The sequence below is a fragment of the Macaca thibetana genome, chromosome 8, assembly GCF_024542745.1.
Source record: "Macaca thibetana thibetana isolate TM-01 chromosome 8, ASM2454274v1, whole genome shotgun sequence".
In the NCBI taxonomy this organism is placed as follows: Eukaryota; Metazoa; Chordata; class Mammalia; order Primates; family Cercopithecidae; genus Macaca; species Macaca thibetana.
The window spans coordinates 113,489,288-113,514,271 of NC_065585.1; the positions used below are offsets into that span (position 1 = coordinate 113,489,288).

A 24,984-nucleotide genomic window follows, 5' to 3' on the forward strand; every position below is an offset into this window, starting at 1 on the left:
CATGCCTGGCTAATTTTTGTATTTTTAGTAGAGACAGGGTTTCATCACATTGGCCAGGCTGGTCTCGAACTCCTGACCTCAAGTGATCTGCCCACCTCGGCCTCCCAAAGTGCTGAGATTACAGGCATCAGCCACCGTGCCCGACCTCTGTTTACTTTTTTTTTTGTCCATTTGCTTTATTAATTACTGAGGTACTTTTGTTAAAATTTCCCAGTTTTACAATGGATTTAAAAAATTTCCTTGTAATTTTACCCATATTTACTTCATATTCTGATACTGTTATTAGTTGAGTACATGTTCTGAATTGTTGTATGTTTTTGGTGGTATACCTTTCATCTATTTTTTCATAATAATTCTTTTGGACTTAAAGTCTTATTTAAAATACTAATATAGCTCTATCAGTAGTTTTGATGATATTTACTTGTAATATATTTTTACATCTTTAGTTGTAACTTTTCTGTATTCCACTGTGTCTCTAGTAAGCAGCTTATGCCTGCATTTTAAGTTTTTAATTAAAAACCTTTTTTCTGAGATGGAGTCTCGCTTTGTCACCTAGGCTGGAGTGCAGTGGCGCAATTTCAGCTCACTGCAACCTACGTCTCCTGGGCTCAAGCGATTCTCGTGTCTCAGCCTTCCAAGTAGTTGGGATTACAGGCGTGCGCCACCACAGCTGGCTAATTTTTGTACTTTTAGTATAGACAGGTGTTTCACCATGTTGGCCAGGCTGGTCTCGAACTCCTGACCTCAGGTGATCTGCCTGCCTTGGCCTCCCAAAGTGCTGGGATTACAGGCGTGAGCCACCGTGCCCAGCCATACATGCATTTTTAAAGGCTGATGCTGTATTAATGATGAATTTAATCCATTTGCATTTATTGCAATTACTTACATGTTTAGATTTCTTCCTGTCCTCCTCTTTTGTGCTATTTACTATGCTTTTTCTTTTTCTTTTTCTTTTTTTTTTTTGAGACGGAGTCTCACTCTGTCACCCAGGCTGGAGTGCAGCGGCCGGATCTCAGCTCACTGCAAGCTCTGCCTCCTGGGTTCACGCCATTCTCCTGCCTCAGCCTCCCGAGTAGCTGGGACTACAGGCGCCCGCTGCCTCACCCGGCTAGTTTTTTTGTATTTTTTAGTAGAGACGGGGTTTCACCGGATTAGCCAGGATGGTCTCGATCTCCTGACGTCGTGATCCGCCCGTCTCGGCCTCCCAAAGTGCTGGGATTACAGGCTTGAGCCACCGCGCCCGGCCTACTATGCTTTTTCTTTGCTCCTTTTTTTTGTCTTGCTTTAAGTGTGTTTTTAAAATTCACATTTTTCTTTTTAACTAACGACATCATGCATTCAATTTCTATTTCTTACATTTAACTTGCATCTTGATTTAAGAAAGTCTGAAATTGATCAGCATCACCAGCCTCCTCTAGAACTAGAAAATAATCTTTATTCTTTACACAGTCCCAATAATATGTTATTTGTAGCTAATATTCTAGTTTCACAATGTTTTGTTTCCTCCACAAATTTGTTACTTTTTATTGTTTTATATGAGCAATGCTTACTTAGATTTACCTACATTTGACACATTTGCACCTTATTCCTTTCCACTGGCCTCCCTCCCTCCCTCCCTCTCTTTGTTCCCTCCCATTTTAAAGACAGGATCTCTCTCTGTTGTCCAAATTGGAGTGCAGTGGCATGATCATGGCTCACTATAGCCTGGAACTCCTGGGCTCAAGCGGTCCTCCCATCTCAGCCTCCCGAGTAGCTGGGACTATAGGTGGATGCTACCATGCCAGGGTAATTTTTTAACATTTGCATAGAGACAGGGTTTTGCTATGTTGCCCAGGCTGGTCTGGAACTCCCGGCCTCAAGCAATCCTCCTGCCCTGGCTTTCCAAGGTGCTAGGATTATAGGCATGAGCCATTGCACTCAGCCCTCTTTTCCTTCTTCCTAAATTATGTCTTTTAGGATTCCTCTCAGCCAAGGTTTGAGAGAGGTCAACTCTCTTATTCTTTGTTCGCTTTAAAATGTCTTTAGTTTGCCCTCATTCTTCAGTGATAGTTTATCTTCTTTATCTGCAGAGAATCCTAGATAATAATTACATTTTTTCACTTTGAAGATACTGTGTTTTTGGTTTCTATTGTTGTTAAGTCTGCTCTTTGTCATTCCTTTGTAGTTAATCTACTTTTTTTTTGGTGTTTAAAATTTTCTTGTTGTCTTGGAGTTTTGCTGTTTATTATAATGTGACAAGGTATAGCTTTATTTCTGCATTTCCTGCTTGGTACTTTTTGTATTGTATTTCCTGAATCTGAGGATTCATGTCTTTCATTAATTCTAGAAAATTCTCAGCCATGTGTTCTTTGAATATTACCTCTCTCACATCTCTTCGTTTCTGCTGGAATTCCAATTAGATACATATTTATCTTCTCATTCTCTCTTCTGTGGCTCTTAAACTCTCTTGAAGCCTTTCCGTGTTTTATTTCTTTTGCATTCTGGGCAATTTCCTGAGCCCTATCATAGTCTACTCTTCCCTTTTCAGCTGTGTCTAAGCTGTTGCCAAATTTGACTAGTGGGTTTTCTGTTTCAGTGATTCCATTTTTCATTTCATAAGTTTTTTTTTTCTTTCTATACTGTCTCCTATGTTTACTTTTCTCCTTTATGTCTTTGTTTTATCATCTTCATTTGATTATTCAGCAACCTGAAGCTCTGAGAGTCTAATGAACTTTGTTACATGCTTGTTACTTCTGCTGGCTCTTGCTCACGACGGATTATTAAGTACTGAGTTGTGTGATTGTATGTTGTGAGTTCATCTTCAGCAGGGCTCCATAATTGACTTTCCAGTGAGGAAACTCATATTTTTGTTTTTCTATTCAGAGTCTAGGTAGGCCAGAAGAGACTAACTTCCACGTCATTTCATTATGCTGGTAGAGAGAGATTTTTCTAGTCGACTCTTCCTGTGCTGTATGTGGAGTCAGGGGAGGGAGGATGGGTGGGTCTTGCTTCAGCTTCCTACTTGGCAGTCTCAAGGTCTTTTACTTTATTGCTGTGTGCATGTTAAAACCAAATTCCTAACATTCGTCAAGATGAAGATAAACCCAACCAATCCAGGTTAGTTGCCACATCAGCTCACTTGCATAATGCTCTGGTTTTCAGAAACCAAATCTTCATTGCTGAGCTCTGGGGATTTCTCTTACTTTCTTGTAAGCTTAACTCTGCATTCAAATGGTTTTACTTTTTTTTTTTTTTTTTTTTTTTTTACAGAGTCTCACTCTGTCATCCACGCTGGAGTGCAGTGGTGCGATCTTGGCTCACTGCAACCTCTGCCTCCCAGGTTCAAGCGATTCTCTTGCCTCAGCCTCCCGATTAGCTGGGATTACAGGCATGCACCACCATGCCTGGCTAATTTTTGTAGTTTTAGTAGAGAGGGGGTTTTGCCATGTTGGCCAAGCTGGTCTCGAACTACTGACCTCAAGTGATTCACCTGCCTCAGTCTCCCAAAATGCTGAGATTACAGGCATGAGCCACCACAGCTGGCTACTATGCATTCAAATGGATGTTACATCTGGCATTCTTCTGTGTTAATAGTGGGAGAGTTTTCAAAACATTGAGTCTGTCCTGTTCATAAGTTCATAAAATTAGAAATCTTCAGAATTCTAATCTATCAAATGTTGTTGTCCATACCACACAATCATAGCCTAATTTCCACTCATGGCACACACTTCTACAGGAGCATGCTGCATGTGCACACGTGTGCAGCCACACAATACCTGTTTTGCATACAGTAGACTCACCCTTAGTGCCCATGTGTAACTTTATCCCTTATGGGATCTCAGTGGAAAAAGTAAAAGTTTCAATGCCTAGAAAAGTATATGGGGTCAGAGGGAGTCCCTTCATGATCAACAGAAACTTTTCGGGAAATACAGTGCAGTGGTTAACGCCTGTGTATCAGACAAGCCTGTGTTGAATCTAACCTTTGCCAGTCTGTGACCTTGAGAAGAGTACTCAACTTCTCTTTTTTTGGAGACAGGGTCTTGCTCTGCCACTGAAGCTGGAGTGCAGTAGTGCACTCTTGGCTCATTGCAGTCTCAACCTCCCAGGCTCAAGTGCATCCCCTATCTCAGCCTCCCAAGTAGATGGTACTACAGGTGTGCACTAATTTTTAAAAAATAAAAGAAAATAAGGAAAAGTTTTTATAGGGACAAGGTCTCACTATGTTGCCCAGGCTGGTCTTGAACTCCTGGCCTCAAGTGATCTTCTCACCTTGGCCTCCCAAAGTGCTGGGATTACAGGCATGAGCCACTGCACCTGGCCTTACTCAACTTCTTTATGCTCAGTTTTCACATCTGTGAAATGAGAGTGTTACATGTTGTGAGGACTAAATGAATGATTCAATAACGTTAGTTATTACAATTATTATTATTAAAATTCTTTATTTGTATGCTTTAAAAATCTCAATCCCCTTCCAAAAGACTCTGAGGGCCAGTATATTAAGTTGAACCACAAAATCGCCATGTTTGTAGACAAAAAATTATTAGATTGGCAGTTTGGTAAGGCTCAGTGTAATACTCCAGAACAGGGATCCTATTTTGAAGTTGTTAGAAGAAGACACATTCAAAGGATAAGACTTTGATAATAGAAACACAGATTGGGGCTGGGGGCGGTGACTCACACCTATAATCCCAGCACTTTGGGAAGCCGAGGCGGGCGGATCACGAGGTCAGCAGATCGAGACCATCCTGGCTAACACAGTGAAACCCCGTCTCTACTAAAAATACAAAAAATTAGCCGGACGTGGTGGCGGCGCCTGTAGTCCCAGCTACTCCGGAGGCTGAGGCAGGAGAATGGCGTGAACCGGGGAGGCGGAACTTGCAGTGAGCCGAGATGGCGCCAGGGCACTCCAGCCTGGGCGGCAGAGCTAGACTCCAATCTTAAAAAAAAAAAAAAGAAGGAAATAATTTTTAGGCAGATAGTAAGGGTAAAGTTTCTTGGTGGAAATTTTCCTGTAATAAGAAACAATCCCTGAACCATCTGTTTTCTGAACAGAAAAGGTGGCTTGAAGGGTTGGGTCAGCAAGCTTTAATATGCAAATGTCGGCCATTAGAAACTGGGTTCACTTAATATGGCGATTCCTGCTGTCTTTTCCTTTTCAACTGGTGTAGCAGTTGTCATGACCACCTCCAAATAACACCAAGTGTTCAGAACATAATGGCGACCTGCATTTGCATGTTACAGGGCTAAGGTGGGAGGGCCAGGTTTTTCTCGGGTTACGTAAATGACACACCTGGTCAAACCAATCCCCTGGGCCCTATGGAAATCAGACACCACCTCCTCCAGCTTCCTCATATAAGCAGCCACTTTCCCGCTGCACACGGAGTTTTCTCTTTGTTAGAATCCCCATTCCCTCTGTCTCTATACGGGGCAGCTGTTTTCTTCTTCCTTCTTTCTTGCCTATTAAACTTTAGGATCTTTAAAACCACTCCACGTGTATCCGTTTCGTTTTATCTAAACCGGCGCGAGACCGAGGACCCTGGTATTCCTCCAGTCATTGGAGTGGTATCAGTGAGGTTGCAGTGAGCCGAGATCGCCCCACTGCACTCCAGCCTGGGGACAGAGTGCAACTCTGCCGCCCGCCCCCACCTCCAAAAAAAAAAAAAAAAAAAAAAAGGAACAAAGATTGGGACTCAGTCTCTGGGGACTGGAAGGTCCCCAGGTGTTGAATTTGAATTGCCCATTGGACATTTCTTCGGTTTTATTACAATTTAGTCAGTTTCAGCATTGCCTAATTTAGATAAAGTTTTGCCAGAAAGTTGCTGAAAAGTTATATATTTCAGGGTATTGAATAGGCCTATGTATTTGAAACAAAAATATCCCATTTTGGAAGTGATCATTAAGAATAGGAGACTTGGTAGTTAGCAGGAGGCTTTTAGACGGTCAGCTCATTAGTGAGCTCCTAAGGTGGCCTGCCTAGTGATTATGACAAAGAATTGGGGGTGGATTTGCATACTTCTGGATCTGATGTTCTTGTTAACACTGGATAGCTGATTAATAACTGTGAAGAAAATAAAGGTCCTGCCGGGTGGCCTGCAGGGAGCGATACATAATTAGAGGAAACCTTCCCTGCCAGACAGAGAGCTGCTGCTGCAGGGTTGATTATGAATAACCTTCTGAGGCCGGGAGTTGGAATTTAGCCGAATTCCTGTCACTTTCTTCCGTAATTTGACCGTGTGATTCACTGACAAGAAAAAGTGGCCCTGCGGAGGTGAGCCCTCCCCACACCAGAGGCTCTCCAATGCTGCTGATGCCTTTTGAATTCACTCATCTTTTAACAGATCAGTCATTAGGTAATCTCTCTGATTTCACTTTTGTGATTTAGGTAAATTAGAAAATTAGCAACAATTAAGTCGGCTATGGGAGAGGCTTGAGATATATGGCCTGTTATTTTACAAGAGATAGTTACTACATTCTGTAGCACTTCATATGATCTTTATGAGACTGGCTCACTCAGTTCTCCGTTGGGCAGAATTTTTTTTTTTTTCCGAGACGGAGTCTTGCTCTGTTGCCAGGCTGGAGTGCAATGGCGTGATCTCGGCTCCGCCTCTGGTGTTCAAGCAATTCTCCTGCCTCAGCCTCCCAAGTTAGCTGGGACTACAGGTGCGTGCCGCCACACCTGGCTGATTTTGTATTTTTAGTAGAGACAGGGTTTCACCATGTTGGCCAGGATGGTCTCGATCTCCTGACCTCATGATCCACCTGCCTTGGCTTCCCAAGGTGCTGGGATTGCAGGTGTAGCCACCGTGCCTGGCTGCAGAATTTAATTTCTATTCCTACCCCAAAATTGAATTGGTGACTGAATGTTGACCCAAAATGACAACGTAGTGTTAGATCCTCTCCAAGGATGCCAGAACTTTCTGATGACAACGGATTACACCTCCCTCTTAATTTCTTCCTTAAAAACGATGTAAGTAATCCATGATAGCTTCTTTTATTTATTATATTGTATTTATTTATTTTTAGAGATGAGGGTCTCACTTTGTTGCCTAGGCTGGTCTCAAACTCCTGGACTCAAGTGATCCTCTCACCTACGCCTCCCAAAGTGCTGGGATTACAGGCATGAGCCACCACGCCTGGCCCCATAATCACTTATGTAAAAGTTAAAAGAAAACCCCCAGATCACCATATTCACACCTTGGTGTGCGGCAAGGCCCTGAGTGAAAAGAGGATTCAATCTAGAGCAGAGATGTAGAAGTATAACTTTCATTATGGGAAAGGCATTTCTATGTAATAGAAGGAAAAAGAAGACTGTAGTTGCAAATGGCGAATTGGTGGCTAAAATACGAGGGATGACTTGGTACTTGATGGGTTCTGTATTCTTCATGAAGTGTGAGGAATGATCAATTGAGGCTACATGGAACAGGAAGTCAGAGTTTTAGTGGAGTGGAGAGGTATGAAATCCTAATGGAGAATGGGAGAAGGTTTTAATAGAGGATATTTAAGAAAATTTCTGGGCATGGTCGAGTGTACATTTGAGGATGGTCACTATTAATTTGACCTGTTACCATTCTGCCTAACTGGATGTTTTTCTCCAGTCATAACTAATGGTTCAAGTTCAAGGCATAGAAGAGGTAAGGTGGATATTGGATCTGTGCAGAGTTCAGGTTCTGCTTTGGAAGGAGAAGGTCATGGAGCTGAAGGTATTTGTAAGACAGCAAATGTATTGTTAGACTATGGAATTGCAGCTTGATGAGATGGAATGTGCTGGGTAAAAAAAAAGTAGCAATGTCATTGTTTTTGGGATGTTGATGAGGTCAAAGAAACGTGGAAGGAAATGGAGAAAGTGATGTCAAAGGAAAGAAGTTATGGTAGGAGACAGAGGTTTTTAAATTAGTGCCTTTTCTTTTTTAATATTTGTTTACTTATTTTTTTACAGAGATAAGGTCTTACCTTGTTGCCCAGGTTGGTCTCGAACTGCTGGGCTCAAATGATCCTCCTGCCTTGGCCTCCCAAAGCGCTGGGATTACAGGCATGAGCCATTGCACCTGGCGGTACCTTTTCTTTTTGCGTCATTTCTTTTTTCTTTTTCTGAGAAGTTCAGTGGAAGAGGAGGTATCTTCAGTGTGGGTAACTGGAAAGGCTTAATTGAGATGAGATTTAAGTTGGTTTTGGAAAGATTTGTATAGGCAAAGAGACTGAAGTTAACATAGAGTAATTTTGGCGAACACATTATGCAAAGTGGAAACTCATGCAAATAACTTGCCCAGCTACTGCTGATGCCATTGTATTATTATTATTATCATTTTATAGAGACGGGGTCTCACTATGTTGCCCAAGCTCATCTCAAACTCCTAGACACAACTGATACTCCCACCTCAGCCTCCCAAAGTGCTGAGATTCTATAAATGAGCCACTGCACCCAGCCATAGCTATCTATTTTCTGTGCATAATTTATGTATTTGCTGAGAATTTATTACATTCTAGGGCGCATTATATGTTCTTTACTTTTGTTAGCTCATTTAATCCTAAGGACTCTATGAGGCAGGCATTATTATCTCCATTTTTATATAGGACACTGAGACTCAGAGGCTAAAATTTTTGCCCTAATTCAAATGGTTGGATTTGGATTTGGTTGGAGCTGGGTGTTAAATCTGGTCTATGGACTGTTGTTCATAGGTTGAATAACATAATCCGATGGTACACACACACATCTTAAATTGAGGTAAAATTCACATAACATAAATTCCCCATTTTAACCATTTGAAAGTATGCCAATTTAGTGGCTTCTAGTACACACACAGGTTGTGCTACTGCAACTACTATCTAATTCTAGAACATTTCCCTTCCTCCCTCCCTTCCTTCTTTCCTTTCTTCCCTCTCTTTCCTTCCTCTCTCCCCTCTTCTCTTTCTTTCCTTTCTTTCCTCTTTTTTTCTTTCCTTCCTTCCTTTCCTTCTTTTTCTTTTTTTCTTTTGCTCTCCCTTCCCTTCCTCCCTCCCTCCCCTCCCTCTTCTTTCTTTCTTTCTCTTTCTTTCTTTCTTTCTTTCTTTCTTTCTTTCTTTCTTTCTTTCTTTCTTTCTTTCTTTCTTTCTTTCTTTCTTTCTTTCTCTTTCCTCTTTTTTCTTTCCTTCCTTCCTTTCCTTTTCTTTCTTTCACTCTCCCTTCCCTTCCTCCCTCCCCTCCCTCTCTCCTTCCTTCCTTCCTTTCTTTCTTTCTTTCTTTCTTTCTTTCTTTCTTTCTTTCTTTCTTTTTCTTTCTTTCTTTCTTTCTTTCTTTCTCTCTTTCTCTCCCTCTTTCTTTCTCTTTCTTTTTTCTTTCCTTCATTTCTTTCCTTCTTTTTCTTTCTTTTTCTTCTTTCACTCTCCCTTCCCTTCCTCCCTCCCCTCCCCTCCCTCCTTCCTCTTTCTTTTCTCTATCTATCTTTCTTTCTCTCTCTTTCTTTCTTTTCTCTTTCTTTCTTTTTATTTCCTTCCTTCCTTTCCTTCTTTTTCTTTCTTTTTTTCTTTTGCTCTTACTTCCCTTCCTCACTCACTTCCCCTCCCTCCCTCCCTCCCTCCTTCCTCTTTCTTTTCTCTTTCTTTCTTTCTTTGCTGCTTCCCAAACACTTACACGCCAGTAGCATGGGTTGGCATGCTGGGCTGGTTAAGGCCGACAGTGGAGCAGAGCCAACCTGCAAAATCCACTTCCTCAGCATCAGATCCTGAGAAAAGCATGAACCATGAGTTTCTTCAAATCTGCTCTCTCTGCGGGGTTTTTAATTAGGCATTTATTCACAAAATCTTGAAATTCCAAAGTGAACACTCTGGGCATTTTTGGAGGAGGCTCGTTGATTAGGTAATCCAACAACTCAAAAATTGCCATGGGAGGTCGGCTGTCCATTCCTTATGAGCTAAGGGGCCTCCCTGGGGTCCTTGGCCTGGGTGGGGTCTCAGCCGCATCTCCCTCCACCTGGCACCCAAACATCAGCTCCAGCTCCTTGCCATCTGGAGGAGGGATGGGATACCTCCCAACTGCCATCTCTACCAGAGAAAATCCCATGTTCCAGATGTCTGACTGCACAGAGTAATGAGTCCCCTGGAATCTTTCTGGTGACATGTAGGACTTTGGGCCCATGAAGGAGTTGGCCATGGAGTTGATGAGCTGCCCACTGACCCCAAAGTTACAGAGCTTGATTTCCCCACGGGACTTGACTAGGATGTGGGAGGGCTGGACATCTCTGTGCATGATCTTGTGCTTCTCCCTCAGATATGTCAGGCCTTTTATTACAGCAACGCTAACTTTTTCTAAAATTTGTTCAGGAATTCTTCCAGCTTTCTTCAGGACTTGATCCAGGGAACCTCCATCCGTGTGCTACATGCAGATACTGATCTCGCCTCTCACTGTAGAATGCACCACAGAAGCCCACGAGAGTTGCACTCATGCAGAACCAGCAGGTCCCTTATGATCTGGTTCTGGATTGCGGGTTTGATCTCCAGATGAATTAGCTTTCTGGCCATGACCAGGCTGGAAGGCTTGCAGGAGACCTTGAACACCACACCGCCATTGCCAGCCCCCAGCTCACTGATCTTCTCGAAGTCGTCATCCTTTAGTTCTCCCACCTTCTGCTTCTGGGTAAGAAAGGCCTCAAGGTGCTTTCGCTGCTGCTCTTCCAGCTTCTTCTGCAAGGCCTCCAAGTTGGTTTCCGCAGAGCTGGTCTCGTTAACCGCGGAGCCGTGGGGGGCCGGGGTCAGCTGGATGGGCGTTGGCTTCTTCTTGCGCATTTTGGACCCGGCCAAGGGGCTTCCAACTCTGGGGAGAGGAGCACCTCTCGCTTCCTCCCGCTGCGCTGCCCCGCGCCCGCTGCTCAGGACGAAGTCCGGGCCGCGTCTGCCTTCGGCGGGGCTGCCTTCGGCGGGTGCGCCCCTCGCGGTCCCGTCAGCGCCGAGGGGCCGGTGGCGGTCTTAGTGGACCCCCGCCCCACCTGCCCAGGACTCCCCGCAGGAGCGGATAGGGCTGAACATGCGGTTGGGCAGCCCGGGACTCCCTCCCTCTCTCCCTCAACCAACCAGTCCCTCCGGCTCGGGCGGCTCAGCTCCGGAGCCCAGCTCGGAGCCCAGCTCCCCTTCCTGCCGTGAAAAGTGCTGCCGCCGCAGGGTTCCCAGCAGCTCTGCGAAGCGACCCTGGGAGGGAATGGAGGCCGCGGGGAGGGAAGGGGAAGGGGAATAATTCTTTTTCTATTCTGGATACTAGGCCTTTACCAGACATATGTTTGCAAATATTTTTCTCCCATTCTGTAGGTTATCATTTCTACTTTCTTGATAGTTACCTTGATGTGGAAAAGCCTCTTATTCTGAAGTTCAATTTGTCTATTTTTTATTTTGTTGCTTGTGCTTTGGGTGCCATATTTAAGAAAACTAGTTCGAGGTCAAGAAGACGTGTACTTATGTTTTATTTTTTATTCTAAAAGTTTTATCATTTTTATTCTTACATTTAGGTCTTTGATCAATTTCAAATTAATTTTTACATATGGTGTGAGGTAGGGGTTTGATTTCATTCTTTTGTATGTGAATATCCAGTTGTCTCAACACCATTTGTTGAAGAGAGGATTCTTTCCTCATTTAATAGCCTTGGCAAACTTGTTGGAAACCAATTAGCCATAGATGTAAGAATTTATTTCTGGACTCTCAGTTCTACTCTGTTGATCTGTCTATCCTTATGCCAATACCACACTGTTGTGATTACTGTAGCTTTGTTGTAAGTTTTGAAATGGGGAACTGTGTTTTCCTACTTTGTTCTTCTTTTTCCATCTTTGTTTTAGGCTATTCTCCATCTTTAGCAATTCCCTATGAATTTTAGAATCAGCTTGTCTATTTCTGCCAAAATGACAGAATTTGACAGAGGATCAATATGTAGATCAATGTGGGGAACATGGCTGATATAGTTTGGATGCTGTTCCCCCAGAATCTCATGTTGAATTGTAATCCCCAGTGTTGGAGGGGGGACCAGGTGGGAGGCAACTGGATCATGGGAGTGGATTTTTCATGACTGGCTTAGTGCTATCCCCTTGGTGTTGTCCTTGCTGTAGTGAGTGAGTACTTGAAAGATCTGACTGTTTAAAAGTGTGTGACATCTTCCCCCACACTCTTTCTTGCTCTTGCTCTTGCTCTTGCCATGCGATGTGCCTGTTCTTGCTTCACCTTCTGCCATGAGTAAAAGCTCCCTGAGCCTTCCCAGAAGCCGAGCAGATGTGCAGCACTGTGCTTCCTGTACAGCCTGCAGAACCATGAGCCAATTAAACCTCTTTTCTTTACAAATTATGCAGTCTGAGCTGTTTTTTTATAGCAATCTAAGCATGGCCTAATACAATTGCAATCTTAATAATATTGTCTTCTAATCTATGATAGTGAAATGTTTTTTGATTTATTTAGGTCTTCTTTAATTTTTTTCAGCAACGTTTTGTGGTTTTCAGCATATATATAAGTCTTTGCCCTCCTTGGTTACATTTATTCCTAGGTATTTTATTATTTTGGATTATATGGTAAGTGGAGTTATTTTCTTAATTTCCTTTTCAGAGTGTTCATTGCTGGTGTTTAGAAGCACAACTGATTTTTGTGTATTGTTCTTATATCTGTCACTTTGCTGAATTCATTTATCATCTCTAAAAATTTTATTGTGTATTCCTTAGGGTTTTCTCTTTCTCTGTATATATACGATCAGGTCATCTGAAAAATGTTTACTTCTTCTTTTCAGATTTGGATGCCTTTAATTGTTTTACTTGCTTAATTGCTCGGGCTGGAACTTCCAGCACAATGTCAAACAGAAGTGGTGACAGTGGACACGTGTGTCATTTTCCAGATCTCAGGGAAAAATACCTTCACTATTTCATCAGTAAGTGTGATATTAGCTGTGAGTTTTTAATAGATGCCCTTGATCAGGTTGAGGAAGTTCCCTTATAGTCCTGGTTTGTTGAATTTTTTTTTTTTTTCAGTGAAAGAGTGTTGGCTTTTGTCAAACATTTTATGCATGAAGAGGTTTTCATGTTTTTCTCTCCTTTGTTCTATTAATGTGGTGTATTACATGGATTTATTTCCATATGTCGAATCATCCTTGCATTCCTGGAATAAATCCAACTTGGTCATGGTATGTAATCCTTTTACTATGCTACTAGATTCAATTTGGTAGTATTTTGTTGAGAATTTTCTCATCGATCCTCATGAGATATATTGATCTGTAGTTTTGTTTTCTTCTGGTGTCTTTACCTGGCTTCGGCATTGGGGTGATACTAGCTTCATATAAAGAGTTAATAAGTGTTCTCATCTATTTTTTGGAAGAGTTTGAGAAGAATATTAATTCTTCTTTAGGCATTTGGTAGTATTCCCCAGAGAGGTCATTGGGTCTTGGAATTTTCTCTGTTGAAAATGTTTTGATTAGTGATTCAATGTCACTACTTGCTATGGGTCTATTAAAATTTTCTGCTTCTTCTTGAGTCAGCTTTGGTACTTTGTGTAGGAATTTGTCCCTTTCTTTTTTTCTTTTTTGTTTGAGATGGAGTTTCACTCTTGTTGCCCAGGCTGGAGTGCAATGGTGCTCTCTCGGCTCACTACAACCTCCACCTCCCAGGTTCAAGTGATTCTCCTGCCTCAACCTCCCATGTAGCTGGGATTACAGGCATGTACTACCATGCCTGGCTAATTTTTTTTTTTTTTTCTTTTTGGTATTTTTAGGAGAAACAGGGTTTCTCCATGTTGGTCAGGCTGATCTCAAACTCCCGACCTCAGGTGATCCACCCTCCCTGCCTCCCAAAGTGCTGGCTAAAAGTTTGTTAATTTTGCTTATCTTTTTAAAAAACCTAACTTTTTGTTTTGTTGTTTCTTTCTATTGTTTTTCTATATTTCATTTATCTTTGTCTAATCTTTATTGTTTACTTTCTTCTGATTCCTGAATTTAGTTTGCTTTTCTTTTTCTAGTTTCTTAAAATAGGAGGTTAGGTAATTGATTTGACATCTTTTTTTATTTTTAAATGTAAGTGTTTAGAGTTATACGTTTTCTTTGAGCACTGCTTTCACTGCATCCCAAAAGGTTTTTGTATGTTGTGTTTTTATTTTTATTCATCTCAAAGTATTTTCTAATTCCTTTTGTTACTTTTCTCTTTCACCTGTTGGTTAAGAATGAAAATTAAATTAAGCGTTATTTAATTTTCACATATTTGTCAATTTTCCAGATTTCCTCCTGCTATTGATTTCTAATTTCATTCTGTGTGGTTGGAGAAGAAACTTTGTGTGATTTCAACTTTTGAGAAGTCTTTGAGATTTGTTTTGTGGTTTAAATATAATCTATTCTGGTGTTGGTCCATATACACTTGAGAAGAATGCTAGGTATGAGAAAAGTGTCTACTGTTGGGTAGAGTGTTCTATAATGGAGCTCTATAGAGTTTGTTAGGTCTAGTTTGTTTATAGTGTTGTCAACTCTTTTATTTCCTTGTTGATCTTTTTTCTGGTTGTTCTTCCCACTACTGAAAGTGGAGTAGTGAAGTTTGTAATGATTATTATCGAATGATCTCTCCCTTCAATTCTGCCAATTTTTGCCTTATATATTTTGGGTCTCTGTTTTTAGGTACATATGTTTATAATTGTTTTATCTTCTTGATTGTAAATAATCAATATTGTATATAATATCATTATATAATTATGATTATGTAATATCCATTATTGTCTTTTGTAAACATTTTTATCTTACTGTCTATTTTGTTTGATATAACCACTCAAGTTCTTTTTTGGCTAATATTTGCTTGGAAAGTGTCTTCCTATCCTTTTACTTTCAACCTATTTGTCTTTGTGTGTGTGTATGTGTGTTTTGAGATGGGGTCTCGCTCTGTCATCCAGGCTGGAGTACAGTGCTATGATCTCAGCTTACTGCAACCTCCACCTCCCAGGTTCAAGTCCTGCCTCAACTTCTGGAGTAACTAGGACTACAAGTGTGTGCCACCAAGCCCAGCTAATTTTTTTTTTTTTTAAGATTGGAGTCTCGCTCTGGTGCCCAGGCTGGAGTGCAGTGGCACGACCTTGGCTCACTGCAACTTCCGCCTCCTGGATTCAAGAGATTCTCCTGCCTCAGCCTCTTGAGTAGCTGGGATTACAGGCACTCGCCACCACACCTGACTAATTTTTGTATTTTTAGTAGAAACGGGGTTTCACCATGTTGGTCAGGCTGGTCTTGAACTTCTGACCTTGTGATCTGCCTGCCTCGGCCTCCCAAAGTGCTGGGATTACAGATGTGAGCCACTGTGCCCAGCTAATTTTTGTACTTTTTAGTAGAGACATGATTTCGCTATGTTGCCCAACTCCTGGCTTCAAGTGATTCACCTACCTTGGCCTCCCAAAGTGCTGGGATTATAAGCATGAGGCACCATGCCTGGCCTCAACCTATTTGTCTTTGGATTTAAAGTGACTATTTTGTAGACAGCGTATGGTTGGATTATTTTAAAAAAATCTATTCTGCCGAGTCTCTTCCCTTTACTCAGAGAATTTAATCTCTGAGTTAATTTATGCTAATTAATTACTGATAAGGATAGGCTTCTGCACTTTGCTATTGTTTTCTATATGTCACACTGTTTTTGTTCCTCAATTCCTCCATTATTGCCTTCTTTTGTATATAATAGATGTCTTCTAGTGTACATTTTTTATTCCTTCTGATTTCTTTTACAATATACTTTTTAGTTTTTTTCTTAGCAGTTACTCTGAGAATTACGTTAACATCTTAATTTATAACAAACAAGTTCAAATTAATGCCAACTTATTTTCAATAATAGTCACAATGTTTGGTCTTATCAAACTCTATCCCATTTGTTGTTGTTATTGAGCATATCCATGATGATTTATAAGTATTGTTTTATACAGTTGTTGTGTTTTATTGATTGATTGATTGATTGATTTTTTGAGATGGGATCTCACTCTGTTGCCCTGGCTGAAGCAGGTGAAGTGAACATGGCTCACTGCAGTCTCAGTCTCCTGGGTTCAAGTGAACCTTCTGCCTCAATCTCTTGAGTAGCTGAGACCACGGGCACATGCCACTATGCCTGATTAACTTAAAAAAATTATGTAGAGATGGAGTCTATGTTGCCCAGTCTGACCTCAAACTCCTGGGCCCAAGCAATCCTTCTGCTTTGACCCCTCAAAGTGCTAGGATTAAAGGTGTGAGCCACCATACACAGCCCTAAACAGTTGTGTTTTAAACTATGTAGGAAAAAAAGAAGTTACAAACTAAAATAAATGAATACTGACTTATAGTTACCTATGTTGTTAGGTAAATATTTACGGTTGTTCATTATTTCTTTGGGTGGATTTGCATTACTTGTGTTCGTTCTCATTTCAGCTGAAGGACTCCTTTCAGTATTTCTTGTAGGTCAGGTCTACTAGCAATGGATTCTCTGTTTTTGTTTATCTGGGAATGTCTTAATTTCTTCTTTAGTTTTGAAAGATAGTTTTGTCAGATATAGAATTTTTGGTTAATAGCACTTTTAATTTATATTTCAGCACTTCTAATATGTCATCCCACTGCCTCCTAACCTTCATGATTTCTGATGAGATACTAGCTCTTAATCTTACTGAGGAATCCTTTCTACCTCACAAGTTGCTTCTTTTGCTGCCCTCGTGATTCTGTCTTTGTCTTAGGCTTTTGACAGTTGATTGTAGTATGCCTTGTATGAATCCCTTTGGGTTTATCCTGTTTAAAATTTTTTGAGGTTCTTGAATATATGTGTGTGTGTGTGTATATATATATATAGCATATATACACAGTTTATATATGTACATGATTTGTTTATATGCATATATATAACCTAGATAAATAAACACATATATTATGTATATATGTATGTATATATAGTATATATACACATACATCACCCCTGCTTGGGTGATGGGTGCAACAAAATCTCAGAAATTACCACCAAAGAACTTACCCTCCTGGTTAACATAGTGAAACCCTGTCTCTACTAAAAACAGAAAAATTAGCCGGATGTGATGGCGGGTGCCTGTAGTCCCAGCTACTTGGGAGGCTGAGGCAGGAGAATGGCATGAACTCAGGAGGCGGAGCTTGCAGTGAGTGGAGATCGCGCCACTGCACTCCAGCCTGGACGACGGAGACAGACTTTATCTCAGACAAAAAATAAAAAAAAAAATAAAAAAAATAAAAAAATTATCCATGTAACCAAACATGACTTGTTTCACAAAAACCTGTTGAAATTAAAAAACAACAACAACAACAACAACTTTAAGACTCAGTACAGAAGGAATAAGTTAAATGGAATTATTTCCTATATTTCAGGCCATGCTTTGTTATTCTTTTCATGGCTTGTAATGTTTTGTTGAAAACAGGACATTTTAAATACTGTAATGTGGCAGGTCTGCTAATTACCTAGGGCATTTTGTTGCTGTTATTGTAGCAGCTATGGTTTGCTTAGGACTTTTCAGAATTAGATATATAAAGTCTGTTTTCTTTGTCATGTGTGGCTATTGAAATCTCTTTATTGCTAGCTTAGTGGTCAGCCAGTGATTTTACAGGGATTTCCTTAAATGCCTGGAACCAGAACAAAAATCTCACAGTCTTTGGAGATGGGCTCTGTAAGTGTATCGGGGCATGTCTTCAACTTCTAGTCAGATGATTTACAACCCTGTTTTAGCGTTCATTTCCTCCCGTGCAGAGCCTGATGATCAGTAAAGAGCTTTCTCAAAACTTAGTGATGTGGACAGGAGACAGGGAAATACTGGGTAGAAGAGGGCAGTTTCCCAGCAAAGGCCCCACCTTCAAGCCTGAAGACCTGTGGTCCTAAATGAGGACAGGTATTCCTGTTTTCATGTCCAAAAAGTTTCCTTTTGGCCTGCCACACCCCCTATCCTGCACCCATATAAACCCTGAACCCCAGGCTTCAGAAGCCAACCAGCAAACCAGCAGATCAACAGAGAGATGGATGGTGGAATGATGCAGCAGAGAAAGGGAGAAGAGGAGGATCATCTTAACGCTGGGTGGCCTGACTCCAGGGGAAGATCACCTTCCCACTCCATCCCCCTTTCTACCTCCCCATCCATCCCACTGAAAGCCACCTCCACCACTCAATAAAACCTCACTTTCATCCTTCAAGCCCCTGTATGACCAGAGTTTTCCAGGATGCTGAGCAAGAGCTTGGGATACAGAAAACTGTCACACTGGCCCTCTGCCCTTGCAAAAAGGCAGAGGGTTCACTGGTCCACTGAGCTGGTTGACACTCAAGCTGTCTGTGGATGGCAAATTTGAAAGAGCTTTGTAACACTGGGGTTGCAGACATCTACCCCTAGACACTATCATGGGGCCAGAGCTGTGGCCTCTGCACCTGCCTGTCTGCATGCTCTCCCTCCTGCTAGGGGTTTCAGCAGCAAGGCTCAAACCCCTTGTGAGCCACGTACCTGTTGCACATCCTGTGAGGGGGATCAGGGAACTCTCTCACTTCACTAGAGTTTTCTCAGGTCTTTTCTGAGTGTGTGTCCTGCTCTGGGCTTGTGTGTGGTCTTCTAGATTCCTAGGAATATGTGGAAGCTTTACAAAGCCCTTATTCTCCAAAGCATTTCATTCCTCAATCTTTCCATCTAAGATTTTCAGTGTGTCTATTGTTTATTCCAGCTTTTATTTCTTGCCCCAGGTGGCATCAGACAATACATGTGCCTTTAAGTGTTTTTAACAATCACCCTCCATCCCCATCCCTCAGGTAGCTGAATTATGTGAAATGAAGGCAAGCTCTTTGAGGCAGTCCCTCAGGGAACCACCAGAGAGATCCAAACAAACAACCACAACCCATTGTGGTTGTGAATGAGATCCATTCTGTTCCCTGCACTACAAGGTACCTGTACTGCGCGTGTGGGCTGTTATCTTCAAGGCCATCACCAAGCTGGGGAGTAGAAAATGGGTCCTGGGTAAGGTAAAAGGCTACAAAGCTTTCTTCTCAAGATTTAGCTTTTTTTTTTTTTTTGATTGACTAAGCAGTCCTTTGGTTACTATAAGCTGATTAGTTTCCAGAGTTCTGAGGAAGTCGATTATCACAAATTTTGCCAGTTTATTCATTGCTTTTGTGGAGAGAGGGACTTTTCAATGTCTCTACACTGCCATTTTCACTGACGTCATTCGGTAATTGAATTCTATGGTATATTGTCTCTCTAATGAAACTAAATTAATGCCAGATGTTTACTTAGTCTGCAAAGTCAGAGTGTGGATTTGAATGATTTGCAGGATCTGTCACTGATCCATGATAGCTTTCCCTTATTATGCAGATCACAATCTAGAAAGGAATGTCTATTCTTTGAAAATAAGATGCACACTTTTGAAATGTTTCATCCCTTTTCTAGATGGTTTGCAGACTACAACTCAACCAGTGACACAGGAACATCATTAGTATGTGATGAATACTTCTGTTATCTTTAGGTGGTGTCCTTCCATGGGGCTAGCAAGAAATATTTTCAATAAGATTGGGGTACTTTGGTTGATAATGAATGTCACCCATTTTGTGTTAATGTTTGCTAGCTTAATTTTCAGAATATGATGTTTTCTGACTTTGTTTTAAAGTCTGCATACTGGTTATCTTTCTAGTAGGGCCTGAAAGCACAAAAATATTTCTTCTACTGTGACAGGAAGGAGGAGAACATATAAGATAGCATTTTGATCGAGCATTTTCTTTTTCTGTGATTTATTCCATTGATTTGAGGAAAGACTCACTAATCATTACCTTCCAGGGAATTTCACCCAAAGAACAAACAACTTTGGCTGAAAGAGGAGACTTCCAGAAGAAGGTACAGTTAGAGGCTGGCTCACTGGTGGCTAGCTGGATTTTTCTCATCTGATAAAAGCCTCAGCCTGGAAATTCAACTTTTGTCCCTCTAAATGTCAAACAGATGTGGAAATGTTGGAGGACACTGAGTGAGCCCTTTGGGAGTTCATGCTGTGAGGGCAGACCTACCTCTTGGCAAATAATTCATGCTTAGGGAAGAAAAAGTCATGTTTTCATGTTTATTTCAAAGCCAGGGAGTCAAAGGGGCAAAGAAAAAGGAATTTTGTGAGCACAATTTGTGGTCTGTTCTTTGACTTCTTACTCAAAGTCTCATGACTGGATGCTGGAGAGAGAGAACAGCAACAGAAGGGCAAAAATCAGCAAACAAAAAGAATGATTTATCTGTATTAGTCTGTTTTCATGTCGTTGATAAAGACAGCATGGGTAATTTATAAAGAAAAGGAGGTTTAATGGACTCACAGTTTCACGTGGCTGTGGAGGCTTCACAATCATGGCAGAAGATGAAAGCCACATTTTACGTGGTGGCAGGCAAGAGAGAAATGAAAGTCAAGTGAAAGGAGTTTCCCCATATAAAACCATCAGATCTCGTGAGACTTATTCACTACCATGAGAATAGTACGGGGGAAACCGTCCCCATGATTCAATTATCTTCTACTAGGTCCCTCCCACAACATGTGGGAATTATGAGAGCTACAGCTCAAGACGAGATTTGGTTGGGGACACAGCCAAACCACATCATCGTGCAATCAGTAACTGTGGCAAGTTATATAGCATCCTTGGGTCTCATTTCTCTCATTTGTGAAATGAAGGTGTGAAATTAAAGCCCCTCCTAACTCTAACATTCTGCGATTCTATGTTATCTGTGAATATGCTCTTCTCCATTTCCTGGTTTTCTCTGGAGGAAGTACCCTCCTCCCCTCTGCTCCTGGACCCTCCACACCTGCCTTACTGAATGGACAGTCACCTGTTCCAGTGGGAGCAGGAGGCAGGAGGAGCCATCATAATGCCTCTCCTCACCTTGGTCCTCCCATAAATTATTCTTTTTCTACCTGTCATTGTGGTGTTTATTTGAGGGACAGTGCTAATCTACCAGACTGAGATTTGAAAGTAATTGGGTGTTTTTCATTGTACTTCTTTTTTTCCCTTTTCTTTGACTCTATTATTGAAAAATTATAAGATTTATCAGGATTACATTAGGTTACAAATAACAGCAAACCCAACCAAAAATGATTTAAACAAAGAGAAATTTATCTTTCTCAGTAAGGAACAGCGATCTTGCTGTGTCGGCCAGTCTGGCATGCAGGGGCACAATCATAGCTCACTGCAGCCTCAACCTCCCAGGCTCAAGCAATCCTCCCGCCTCAGCCTCCCAAGTAGCTGGGACCACAGGCATGCACCACCATAGCCGCTAAATTACTTTAATTATTTTATTTTTTGTAGAGACCAGTCTCACTGTGTTGCCCAGGCTGGTCTGGAACTTGAGCTCAAGTACTCCTCCCTTCTTGGCCTCCCAAACTGCTGGAACTACAGGCATGAGCCACCGTGCCCAGCCTCCTCTGTGTCTATTTTCTTTTCTTTACTTTCTTTCTTTCTTTTTTTTTTTTTTTGAGACAGAGTCTCGCTCTGTCACCCAGGCTGGAGTGCAGTGGCACGATCTCGTCTCACTGCAGCCTCCGCCTCCTGGGTTCTAAGTGATTCTTCTGCCTCAGCCTCTGGAGTAGCTGGAATTACAGGCAAGAACCACCACGCCCAGCAAATTTTGTATTTTTAGTACAGATGGAGTTTCACCATGTTGGCCAGGCTGGTCTTGAACTCCTGACCTTAGGTGATCCACCAGCCTCAGCTTCCCAAAGTGCTGGGATTACTGCTGTGAGGCACCGTGCCCAGCTTGTGTCTATTTTCTTGACTGTGTTCTCCTAGGACATCACCAATTAATACCCAGGTAGTTTGCTGTGCCATAAGCCTCCCACAGTCTTTGGAAAAAAATATGTTTTTCAAGGATTGCTTCCTTCAGAGATCAAGATGGATTTTGACATAAACCTAAGGGTGTCTATATGTTTCATATGGGAAAGTTTGTGATCTCACTTCTGCATGGGCCTTCATCTCAATTCCCAAGCGAAGTAAGAAACTTGGTAGAATCCTAGTATTTGCCAGCAAAATAATCTCTTTCTTGCTGCATGACTTCATTCTCTTCTAGTCCTACCCTGCTTGTTAGAGATGGCAAAGTAGAGAAGGAAGCTATTGAATGTTCCCAATGCAAAGAAATGATAAATGATTGAGATGATGGATATGCTAATTACTCTGATCTGATCACTATACATTCTATGTATCAAAACATCACTATGTACCCCATGAATATATATTATTATTTGTCAATTAAAAATTTGTATACTTAAAAAATGCCAAAGCTAAGACATAGAATAATGCTATGTATCAAAACATCACTATGTACCCCATGAATATGAACTATTATTTGTCAATTAAAAAATTTGTATACTTAAAAAATGGCAAAACTAAGAATATGCTATGCCTCCATTATTTATGAGGAGAGATGGGATGGTATCTCCCAGCCTGTGAATTCACTGAGTTGGCTCAGAGATCCGTTTCTGCCTCTGTGCTTTCTTTGGCAGTGGGATCTACAGAGCCATGCCAGCTGGGATAGTTCCCAGCCTCCTCCTCCACCTCCCCTTGGCATCTGGACAAAAATTCCTGGTATATATACAACCATCTAGTTCTGGTAGTGATTTTACTGGCTGTGTGTTTATCCTGCAATTTAGTTTGCAGACCAGATAGCAATGGTATGCCTATAATTACCCAGATTGATTGATGCGTTGATCTATTTATTTAACAAACATTTGTCTAATGTCTGTGTGCCAGGTATTAAGATAGGTGCTGGAGCAAGAATCCACCATGAAAATATCACCTTCATTTGAATAGAGGTGAATTGTAATAGAGATGAAAGGCAGAGTCCTTGTTTACTTGCTTGAATTGTCCAGGAGATTGTGTGATTCAGCAATGCTGGCTTGTCCGAATTTGGACTATCTAGATGATTGTAGCTAAACCAATAATAGGCCTAATGGCCACTTACCTGTTGGATGCTTTCCAATGTGTTGATATCAAGATGCCTTTCTGGGATGGATGATAGTAAGTAAACAAGGTACTGGTACTGTTGACCAAGAGTTCTTGAGAGATGGCTTTACATCTAGATACTGGGGCTCTCAGATACAACAGGTGGCAAGATGTTGTCATAGACTGTCTGAGTCTATAAATTGGGAAGGGATGAATCATTCTGGCCTTGTCATTGGAATTTCCTTTTTCTTTTTTTTTTTTTTTTTTGAGTTTCTGTCTCACTCTGTTGCCCAGGTTGGAGTGCAGTGGAGCAATCATGGCTCTCTGCAACCTCGACCTGCTGGGCTCACATGATCCTCCTGCCTCAGTCTTCCAAGTAGCTGGGACTACAGGCATGTGCTAACATGCCCAGCTAATGTTTACATTTTTTTGCAGAGACAAGAGTTTCTCTCTGCTGCCCAGGCTGATCTTGAACTCCTGGGCTCAAGCAATCTTACTGCCTCTGCCTGGATTTTACTTTTAACCATTCTAAATCTACAAACATTTCTTTTTGATCGCCTATGGATTCTGCCTCAATAAAAAATTTTTGCAATCTGATGATGGCAATAAGTCTCTGCATTGTGAGAAGGTCTTATAGTGAGACTCTTTGCTGTTTTTGCAAGAAAGGCTTCAGCGTTGAAGTTCTTTGGAAAAGTGTGGTAGAGATTTCTAGTATTATACTAAATCATATCTAGTTTTCTTCTTCTTTCTGAACGTGTGGGAGGATTATTCTTTCTTGTGACCTTATAGTAAAGCAGGGCCTTTTGATTAGTTCTTGTCAATGGGCCATGAGTGAAAGCAAGATGTTTCATTTGAGGGCATTTGTCTGCTGCTGTGAGACACTCCATTGCTAAGATACATGTCTAGAAACAGACTTGCTAGATTGGATTTCAAGGTACGTCTTTGACTTTATTATAGAGTGTTCAATTTTGCTTTCCATAATGGGTGTGATAATTTACACTTTGACCAACCTGATATGAGAGGCCTCATTTCTCCACATCATTGCCAAGTTTATAAGCCTTAAAACGTTTTGCAATCTAATGGTATAAAATCACCTGTTTTTTTAGGGTAAAATTTTGCATCTCCATGATTACTAGTGACATTGATAATCCTTTCATATGTTTTTATTTTATTTTATTTTATTTTATTTTTTTAGATGGAATCTCACTCTGTCACCCAGGCTGGAGGGCAGTGGTGTGATCTCGGCTCAGTGCAACCTCTGCCTTCCGAGTCAAGCCATTCTTCTGCCTCAAGCTCCTGAGTAGCTGGGACTACAGGTGCGTGCCACAATGCCCGGCTAATTTTTTGTATTTTTAGTAGAGACAGGGTTTCACCATGTTAGCCATGATGGTCTCAATCTCCTGACCTCGTGATCTGCCTGCCTCGGCCTCCCAAAGTACTGGGATTACAGGCGTGAGCCACCGCACCCGGCCCCTTCCATATGTTTACTGGCTATTTGGGCTACATTTTCTGTGAACTGTTTGTTCCTTTCTGTAGGGATCGTGCTTCATTTATTACTGCTTCAAGTATTTTCTCTACATCTTGGTAACTGTCCATATTCTGAATCCCACTTTCACAAGAATGATGGCAGCAAACTTGCATCCCCCGGCTCCCCTTGCAGCTAGGGTGCAGCATACAGTCTAGATCCTTTCACTCACATGAACCCATGAAAGACTTGTGAGTGGTTGTCCTTAGGGTGAGTCACAGCAGTTGCTGCCGCAGATCAATTTTACCTTCTCTGCCCTGAAGCACAGTGTACACTTACTTGGCACTTTCCAGAGTCTGATGTGAGAGTTCCTTGTAATGCAACCTTCCATGTGGTCACTCAGGGGCTCAAGGCTTTTTTCATCTTGTGGTTCTGCCCTTCTCTAGGTCCACAGAGTCCTCTCCATTCAGGCAGGGGAGGAAGCAAGAAAAGATGACTTGCAGGAGGCTTTTACTGGCTCTTCCTGGAAGTGATGCACTTTTCCTCTACCTACAGTCTATTGGCTGGAACTCAGACAGTCACCACATTTAATAGTAAGGAAGGCTGGGAAATGTGATCTAGTCATGGGTGCTGGTGACTACATAGTAGTTTCTGCTACTTGCTGGAATTGATCTTCTAGCT

General features: G+C 41.5%; 1 protein-coding gene and 1 pseudogene across 9 annotated transcripts in view; both read right to left on the reverse strand.

Annotated features, from left to right (window-relative positions):
* Window positions 1–24,984, reverse strand: part of DCTN6 (dynactin subunit 6) — a 1,120,059-nt gene that overhangs the window by 146,725 nt on the left and 948,350 nt on the right. The window lies entirely within an intron of this gene.
* Window positions 9,583–10,737, reverse strand: LOC126961786 (dual specificity mitogen-activated protein kinase kinase 1-like; annotated as a pseudogene).